This window comes from Humulus lupulus, chromosome 1 (genome assembly GCF_963169125.1).
Source record: "Humulus lupulus chromosome 1, drHumLupu1.1, whole genome shotgun sequence".
NCBI lineage: Eukaryota > Viridiplantae > Streptophyta > Magnoliopsida > Rosales > Cannabaceae > Humulus > Humulus lupulus.
The window spans coordinates 266,161,261-266,172,184 of NC_084793.1; positions in this window are offsets into that span (position 1 = coordinate 266,161,261).

The window sequence follows — 10,924 nt, forward strand, 5'->3', positions numbered from 1 at the left end:
ATAACATGATAAGCTCTATTGTTATTAGAGTAACCAAGTAAAACCCCTATATCACTTTTGGCATCAAATTTGCCAAGATTCTCACGATCTCTAAGAACATAGCAAAGGCAATCAAAAACATGAAAATAATTAACATTGGGTTTTCTACCTTTCCAAATCTCATAAGGAGTTTTATTCGTATCTGGTCGCAGGAAAACACAATTAATTGTGTAGCAAGTAGTGTTAATTTCTTTAGCTCACAACTTCTTTGAGAGTTTTTTGTTGTTTAGCATAACTCTATCCATTTCATGTAAGGTACGATTTTTCAGTTCCACTACCTGTTTTTGTTCTAGGGTTTTGGGTGCAGAAAATTCATGCAAAATTCCAAAAGATTTACAATATTCATCATAAACAGAAATTTCAAAATCCTTACCTTGATCACTTTGGATTCTCACAGTTTTACCAATGTTGTAGTCTTATTCTACTCTTAGTCTTGTACAGAGAGTTTTAAAAACCTCAACTGTGTCTGATTTTTCTCTTAGGAAATAAACCTATGTAAATTTGAAAAATCATCCACACATACAAAATTGTATCTCTTTCCATTAATACTTTCAACCTGTATAGGACTAATGAGATCCATATGCAATAGTTCTAACACCTACGAAGTACTAATATCAGACAGAATTTTATGGGAAATTCTCAACTGTTTTCCCAATTGACATGATTCACACTTACCAGCTGATTCTTTACCCAATTTGGGTATCCCACGAATGAGACCTGTATTGGAGATTTTTTTAAATTTTTTTGAAATTTATGTGACCAAGTTTTTCATTCCACAAGTTAGTGTTATTAACACTTGATGATGATGCATGGCATGTGAATTTTTGTGTGAGTGTATAACAATTATACAAAGAACAAGAACCTTTAAGAACAATATCACCACTTTGATTTACAACATTACACTCATCATGCGAAAAATTAACAAAAAAAATTTGGTCACAAATTTGGCTTATGCTAATTAAGTTAGCTTTCATCCCATCAACAAGAAGAACATTTTTTTAGCTTTGGTAATCCCTCTACGTTTAGGGTACATTTTCCTAAAATGTTTCTAGTCATCCCATCTACGAAAGTTGCTACACCACATTTCAAAGATTTGAAGTTGGTGAGTATGTTGGCATTACCTGTCATATGTCTAGAGCAACCACTATCAAAGTACCATAGACTAGAAGCATGTGTTTTATGACAAGTAAAAGCAGCCAAGTAAGCTGAAAGATTTTTCTTGACCCATGTTGTTTTTTATTTTGAATTACTTTTGGTCAAGAATTTATTCATGCTACCAAAGTTTTTAATATAATTAATTTTCAACAAGTTTAACAGAGAAAAACACTTTGGTCTTATATGTCCTTTCATACCACAAAAATGACAAACTAGTAGAAAATGTCCAATTTTTGTCTTCGAAGAAATTCTCTTTAGTTGCAGATCTGTTGGAACAGATGACAATTGTGTGTTCTCTGAAGAGCCTAAGATCCTAATCCACTGAAATCAACAGCTATTTTTCCTGCAGAGAGAACATCATTCCAAATTCTAGATTTTGGATTGAGCATTTTGACACATTTTTGCATAAGATCAATTTCTTTACTTAAAGAATTAATTTTATTATTTTTCGAAGCAATAATCAATTCAAGTTCTTTAATTTTTTCAACCGATTTTTTGTTATTGCTATCCATTAATTGATTCTCAAAGCAAACTTTCAGCCATTGATCATATATAATTTTGTAAGAATCTTTCAATAGCTCCTCATCTAAGTCAGAATCATTAGAGTCAATGTTAGATTCTTCATCATTCTGAACATAATTATTAAGGCATACCAAATCCTTGGAATCAACTGAAGAGAAATACATACATTTGTGAACAGAGGTTAAGGCAACACTATTGTCTTCCTCATCACTCTGTTTAGAGTCTTGATCACTCCAAGTAGTTGCCATTACTTTCTTTTTCTTTAAGGTATTAGCAGACTCGGATTGAATGTGTCCAAATCCTTCACGTTCCCTACACTGAATACCTTTTTAATTAGTTTCAAAGGGTTTAGAAAAATTACCTTTTGGGTTTTTGAGTATGGCCTTTTTATTTCCCAATTTTTTTATGTACTTTTGAAATTTTTTTGTTAACAAGGCCATCTCAGCATCCAAACTTTCCTTCTTCTCTCTAAGAGATGTCAAGGCAATAGATTTCTCCTTGATTTCTTCTATTTTACTTTTTTGTCTGATTTGTTGATTCAGTAAAAATGTTTGAAGTGAATCCGTCAATTCTTTTACTTTTATTTTGTCCAGATCTTTTGCTTCCTCAATTGTAGTGAGCTTAGTTTAAAACATGTCAGGAAGAACTCTAACAATTTTTCTGACCAAAACATTTTCTTCAAGTTTCTCACCAAGAGCAAAATATTCGTTAGCAATATCTGATAATTTTTCATAAAATTCAGTGAGGATTTCATTTTCATTCATTTTCAATTTTGTTATGAGCATAACAAGCCTCAAACGCTTGACATCAGCAGTTCCTTTAAATTGGGTTTGAAGAATTTTTCAAGCCTCTTTGGGCGAAACACATGAAGAAATTAATTTAATTTATCCCTCACCAACACCATTAAAAATTGCATGCAGTGCTTTATTATTATAACTGGAAAAGTTTATCTTCAGCATCTGTCCATTCTAGTTCATGTTTTACCTTAGTAATGTCATTGCTTTCTGTGGGAGGAGTCCAACCACTCAAGACTGCTCTCCAAGCCTTTTCATCTTGAGATTTAATGAAGGCTATCATTCTAACTTTCCAATATGGATTGTTATAGTCATTGAGTAAAGGGGAGCGAGTTATGGAACCTCCTTCTGTGAAAAAAGACATAGCAAGAAAAAAAACAAAACACAACAAACGAAATATAGCAAGATCACACTTTAGAAATAAGTGTCTCACTCTGATACCAATTGAAATTCTGTTTTTAGTAATTACCAAATTAATTGAAACAAGTAGTTTAATTAAGATGCAAAATGGTAATTGAATGTTAAAACATATTTCAGCTCTGTCGTGACAGAATGAGGATTGGACGTCATAGAAACCGAACACAATAAAAAGACAGTGCAAAAACAATAAAGAACACAATGAATTTTTACAAGGTTCATAAACTCTTTCGGATAACTTACTCCTTGGTGCCACGATCAGAGAATAAAACCAATTAATAAAGAATCACAAATACATAAATGTTGAATTAAACAAAATAAGACTCCCTCTTGAGATTTGTCGCAACTTTGTTGTACTTCTCTTCACTAATCTGATTTTGATTGGAATGCCTAACCACTTGATTTCCCTTCAATGGTCAGCGAGTGCTTGCATCCTCCCGAAGCAAGGCTTGTAAAAATCTCCTCCCGAAGACTTCAAGAATTCTGTTCAAATTACAACTTGTATTCACTCATGAACGTGGTATAGACTCACCATAAAACTAAACACTCATTTTATTACAAGAATACATGAATAGTATGATCTTGAATACAAACTATGAACTCTCACAAATATTACAATTCACTCACAAAACAATACACCAAAGAGTTCACATTTTCTCAACACCTTATAACACTATTTATAGAGACCATTTCGTGCTCAGAAAGTTGAGAAAAATCCACAATAAAAGCAAGAATATTTGATAATATTCTTGATTGATGGATATTTGCCAATCTATTGATTCTGTCTTGACAGCCCCACAATCCACGGAGACTGCTTATCCCTGAGTCAACACAGTATTTCCTAAAAAAGAAAATGAGCAATAACTTACCCAGGGATTTTATTTCCTGCAGAAAATTATCATCGGAAAGTACGAAAATTAACCCAAAAAAATCTATAAATGTATTCAATTATTCACAGGATATTTTCCTTAGAAAAACAAGATATAAATTCCTTATTTACATATATTGTGAATATAAATATGAAACAAGAAATATTTGCAAATCCCACCAAATATTCCAAGGTATTAAAACCGAATATCACAATATAAAGGGATTTAAATCAGTATTTAAATAAAATAAGATATTTCCATAAATTTGCCAATTTAAGATTTTACAGTATAATTGTTTAGAAAAAAATACATACTTTAACAAGATTTTATGTATTTTTGTGTTATAATTTTTATTTTATTTGAATATTTAAAAAATATATTATTTATATGTGTTTTTTTAGAATATGAAAAAGAAAAAAAAATCGAAAAATGTGAGCATAAATTGAAAAATAATATATATTATATATTAATTTTTAATAAAAATAAAAGTGTTATAATCAAATTTTAGATTTATCTTATCAAGCATTTGCTATTTAGAATGAGGGTTATCCACTTGTTGCATGCTGAGTTCTCATGAATGACATATCTCTTCCTTTTTTTGTTGTGGCAATGAAAACTTCATTGAAAAAATATATATAGTGTCACACAACCTAAAATGACTAAAAGTCCCGAAGAGAGTCAGGGATAACATCTCAAACAAGTTGTCTATACATCCTAAGAGCATGCGCATCTAATCTATAAGCAGCCACATTGGCCAAACAACGAACATAAATTAGGGACACTCTTGGAAATCTGGATAACATACTTGCTATATCATCCAACAAGGGCGCAAGGTCATTGTAAAATGTATGTTGCTTAGTGTAAGCTGACATAAGTGTTAAACCATTTGTCTCTAAAATATGCACTAAAAGTCCCAAAGAGAGAAGTCAATTCAATGTCACCACCAACGCCACATTCTACTTAGATTACTGAGAAACAACCTATAAAATAAAAAATATTAAGAAAACAAACCAACATAAATAACCTTAAATGGATACTAGAAATTAAAATAGAGAGTAGAATTACGAAGTAAGGCCATATATAAATATATATGTGAATTATAATGAAGATAGTAATTAATTTATAATAAAGGAACGGAAGGTTATCCCTTCGGTTCATTAATATAAAAAAAAATGAAATCTTATTTTGGAGTATTTGTACCAATAAATATATCAAACCTAATCAAAAGGCTGATAAAGAATCTCTTAATAAAAGTAAGAATATTTGAAAATATTATTGATTAATGAAGATTTGTCATTTTTAGATGATTCTGATATGACAGACACGAATTTTGTGGGGACAGCTAATACCTATATTAAATCAAATTTCTCAAGATAAAAATAACAATTAATTCCTTCAAATATTGTATTTCCTAAAGTTTATTATCTTGAGCAGCACGAAGACAAATATTCCAGAAATAAATTCGAATAAACACAGAATATTTTCTTTATAAAACCAAGATATAAATTGATTTTATAAACATATTGTGAGAATATCAAACTAACTAACAAATTATTTGCAAACTTTACAAATTAATTCAAGATATTAATTCTAAAAATCACAATAAAAAGAATTTACAATCATCTTTTAAATAAAAAGATATCTCTATAAAAAATTTCTTTATTACACAAAGTTTCTTTTTTAAAAAAAGAAACTATATTTTTTTGAATAATTCTTTTCACAGCTAGCCATTACCACGAAATTTCTCAATTAAAAATATCACAAAATATTATTTAATCAATTGACAAAAAAGTCTCAAAGTCTAAAAAAGTAAAAGTATATTTTATTTTAAAAAAATACATTTTTATAAATAAAATAATATTTTCTCAGTAAATATATGTATATGAATAAAATATCAATAAATATGGACGAAATTTAAGTCAAAAAATTTCCATAATCATATATGATGATTTCTAGAAAGTTAAGACTTAAGAAAATAAATCTGTAAAAAACAAGTTGTCGCGACAGATTATAAACTTGTTAAAAAACTCTTTTGAGTTATAAAATATATTGTCTATTTAAAATACCCCATTTAGGAATTTACAAATTTCTTCGTAGTCACTAAAATTTTAATAACTCAACAAAACAATGAACAAAACAAAACATAACCTAACAAAACAAAATACATAATCCAATAATAAACAATATAAGGTTACATATGATAAACTTTGCTCCAATTAAGTAAATATATTAATGGAGGAATATGAACTGTTCCCCTGCATCAGAGAATTCTATTAATATAATAATATTGATTATCAAAAGACCAATGTCAATTCTTCTCGTAGTCAACATAAATATAAAAGTTTTCTATTTTTAAATTGAAAACAGATTTCACTGGACCCAATTTTTAAAAACCATGAGAAAAAAGGTAATTGTCCCTATCTCTGTAGGTTTGAATAAAACATAAAGAAATTTTGAAATCAAAATATCAACAGAAAAATTAATGAATTAATAAATCTGAAAAATTATGGAGAATTTAAAAAAAAAAAAAAAAAAAAAGGATAAAAATAGCTATCTTATAAAGAACTATAAAGCTGAGATACCAAGTAAATTGAAACGTACAAACCTCTTCAAAGAAACTATTGCCAACATTATCGAAAAAACATATCATCACAACAAGAATTATAATTATCAAACCAAATCAAGCAATGAAGAATTATAATTTCAATAAATTACAAGGATTAAAGGAGAAATATACACTTATCTTGTGAAAGGAAATATACTTTAAAAGAGATATCTGATATGGCCAGAAAGGAAGGATGACTAGAAAAAATAGATATTGTACTGGTTTAATTTCCTTGGAGTGACGTGACATTGTATGAGGAAAGAAAAGTGCCCATTTTAGAGAGACCTGATTGGAGAAATCAAAGTGTGCATACTAAGCTATGAGCTCAGAGTGATTGAATGGATCGATGAGCTTTGAGCTTAAAATGATTGAATAAGATTGATGAGTTCTGAACTCAGAATGATTGAATAAGACTGATGAGCTCTGAGCTCAGAATGATTGAATAGATCGATGAGCTTTGAGCTCAAAATGATTGAATAAATAGATTAGCTCTGAACTCAAAATAAATAGATTGAGCGAGAAGATCGGTGAGCATTTGAGCTCATTGGATGAAGGAAGGAAAAGGCGGGAAGAAGGTTAACGAAGCTAGACACGTGGACAAATTGAGATAAGTCTTCTTAACCTTATTCTTCGTCATTTTTCTTACAAATAGGAGATGAGAGACCTAGTTTTGGGACTGAGACTTTAGATGAAAAAAAGTTTGCATAGATTGTGGATTGTGAGTTAGAGCATTATACTGACTTAAGCATCGGAGTATCTTCTTGCAGATACTCCCCCTTTGTTTTTTCTCCACACTACACCAAAAATTGCAATTAGTAACATTTTAATGAGTGACATTTGTCAAAAAATATCACAATAATAGTATTTTAGTGACATTTGGCAAAAATGTTACTTTATTAAGAATACATGACATTTTAATTAGTGGCACTATTTATATGATTTAGTGACATTTGATCAAAAATGTTACTAATTTGTGAATATATAGTTTTATGTAATGACCCAACTACTCTAGACTTTGGACCATTAACGAAAACTATACATAGACCCTAATCTTTAATAGAACTTACAAGTGAAAAAGATCATACTTTATTAAAAACTTGTAAAAACCAATGTTTAAACTTACATAAACTCAAAGCAGGATATGGGATCCCATTGTTTTAAAAAGAAAAACATATCTTAATTGAAATGAAAAGAGATTACATAAATAGGTGCGGAAAAATACACATAAACCATAAATAAAAGACTACATCCTCGAAATCGAACTCTCGACTCCTTGAATCCATTCATCACCGATACACATTCCCCAAGCATCCACGAATCTTACCCGCCACTATAGCTATTTCCCTGCACAGATAAACAAAAAGGTATGAGCCTAATGCCCAGCAAGGAAAATCTACCACATAGTTCATATACATAAATTTCATAAGAAACATAAAAACATATCATAACACTTATATCATACACATACTATAATGACCATTATTACTTGGGGTCCCATAGACTAAACAAGTCATATGCCCATTGGATTAGTGGGGTCCTACTAGCTAAGCAGGTCATATGCCCATAATCCATTTGGGGCTTGTTAGTCATATGGGTCATATGCCAAGCCTACATACATACATAACATAACACATTTTCATAACATAAAAAAAACATAAGATAACATATAAAACATATAACATATGAGTTCTACCCTATTTTCCTTACCCAAAATTACCGGGATAAGAGGACAGAGTTGGGACTTTGGAACACTCCTAAGAACCATTTGAAAAAGAGTGAGTATAGTGAAGAAGAGAAATGAAAGGAATGGAAGGACTAAGCCATTGAGAAAATACTTACCAAAAACTTATGTGCAAGTTCTTAGATTTCCTAACCAAAATAAAGATTAAGGTTAGAAGGCTGAGTAGAAGACTATGAGAACTTAAAATAAAATAATACCAAAGAACTAAGGTGTGGAAATACCTTGAAGACTTGTAAGACCAATCTAAACCTCGAACCGAAATACTATAAAACCTTACTTCCCCAAGTGTTTGATAAGCTTATGATGATCAAGCTTATGATTCCCAACCCAAGTGTTTACACTCTCACACTCACCTAGCAACTTGCAGCCTCTGAACTTAGAGCAAAAGATGAATAATGGCTGGGTACTAGGTCCTATTTATATTTAGGAATGAAATGATCTTAATTTTACTTGAATAAAAATAATGGCTTTTTAGGTGAAAATAAGTTGAATTGTTGTTCAGCAGAGGCTAAAGACTCGTTCAGAAAGGTGCTGGACTTATCAAGAGGTTGAAGGGTTGAATGGAAAATGATTTCAAAAACATTCAAAATATGCTGAAGGAGGCGATATATCGCCCCCTATAGGCGATATATCGCCTGGACCATTATGCCCGAGGCAAACGTGCATCGTTTCGTGTTTTCCGTATCTATGTGCTGCGATATATCGCCCCCTATAGCTGCGATATATCGACATACGCTGATTATTTAAATACGAAATTACACATTTTTAGCTTAATTCAAATTGAGTAAACAGCCTTGACTAAGCCCTTAAACGTATTCAAAGCTGCTGACTGACCTTAGAGCATTCAAATTTTACCCTTATTAAATTAAATCCTCAAAATACTTAATCATTAATAACCCATACATAACATGTGCTAAAATCTCATTGGTTCTTATATAAACCTTATAGTATAATAAATATTATCCTCAATATCAGTCATATTAATCAAACCTTAGGTTAAAATTAATATTCTTAAACTATAGGTTAAACTTGGAAAATCTACAAGTACTACTATGAGTGTCCAAATAAATCCCGGTCTGAACCAAAAATCCACAGTCATAAAGATAATACTATAATTACTATAATACTACTATCTAACTAGCTAAGTAAAGTTCTTGGACTCTACATTTTAGTAGCATTCAAAAAATGTCACTAGAATATATTAATAGAGACATTGCAAAAATGTCACAAAATATTAGATTTAGTGACATTTTAAAATGTTACTTAAATAAATATTTTTAGTGACATTTCAAAAGTGTTACTAGTGAAATGTTGCCATTTTTAATTTAATAATTATTTTCTTTTAATTTGTTAATTTTTTTTATTTTACAAATTTAGATTAAGAGTTTAAATGTAATTTATTCTTTTAGGCCTAATTAATTTCATAAATGAAAAATAACTATAAATATTAGCACATGATTATAATAAACTTTTTTGAATACATACAATTGAACTCCATAAAAATTATTAAGACAAATAAAATTCTGGAATTTATGCAAAATATGAATAAGAAAAAAAAATTACAATCCCTAAGTTTCTTCATCCATCTCATTTGTATCAAACGACACTGATGTATCAATGGTTATGTCTTGCATATCTTCCCTAACCAAACTACTCTCTCCATCCCCAACATCAATATTTGCGCTACAAACTTCAGTTTGCAAATAAGACTCCACATTCTCATCGTGTGATTGCACACTCATATCATAATAATCTCTAGGATTGATTGTTAAAGCAACATGCCATCCATTATGTTTGAGGTCTTCCACATACATTACCTGTTCTGCTTGAGAAGCTAGTATAAATGGCTCATCTTCACGCATCAATTTTGAAAAGTTGACTCTTGTGCAATCCTTCTCTTTTTTAATGCCACTTCTTGAAATCCAATCACACTTAAATAACACAACACGATTTCCGAAAGAATAATCTAGTTCTATAATATCAGTTAATATTCCATAAAAAGTAATCTCTCCGAAAACAGGATTTGGGTCCCTACTACTTGCGAAACTTTGAGTCTTGGCAGTCATAATAACTCCACTATTTTGAGTTCTTAAGTTCTTTTCGATTTCTTTTGTGTGAAACTTGAAACCATTTATTAGATATCTTTTAAATCGAATGAAAATATTGTTTGGACCTTTTTCCAAACAACGTAAATCTTCAGAAACTCGATCATCCCCATTATCATATAATTCTTCTACCTGATTTGAAAAAAATGTAATAAGTACACTCAATATGTGTTTGGCTCATTAAGTTGATGAAAAAATTATTAAAAAACCTTACCTTTTTTGCAAACCATGAAGGAAATGATTGGCTATGAATCCGATCTACGGTCATGGTTGTTTGACGAGAGTTTTGTTGTGCAATCATATTTCGATGTTCCCTACAAAATAAGTTAGCTTTAGTCATATTTATATGATGTTTCACATTTTATTATTATTGGAGATATAATAAATAACACTTACTCAATAAATGATTCTACGATATTGCAATTAAATAACACATATCGATGTGCCTTAACTTTAGTATCCTCATCTAAATTCTTAGTATCTATTTTGCCCAAATGTCGACCCGTCGTTTGGAAAATAGGCAATGTTTCTCCATTTGGTTCCACATTACTGTAATTTCTAGGCTTGCAATTAAATTTTGTCTCCACACCTTCCATATATCTTGAGCAAAATGTTAAACATTCATCAGCTAAATATCCTTCAGCAATACAACCTTCCGGTTTACTTTTGTTTCGAAC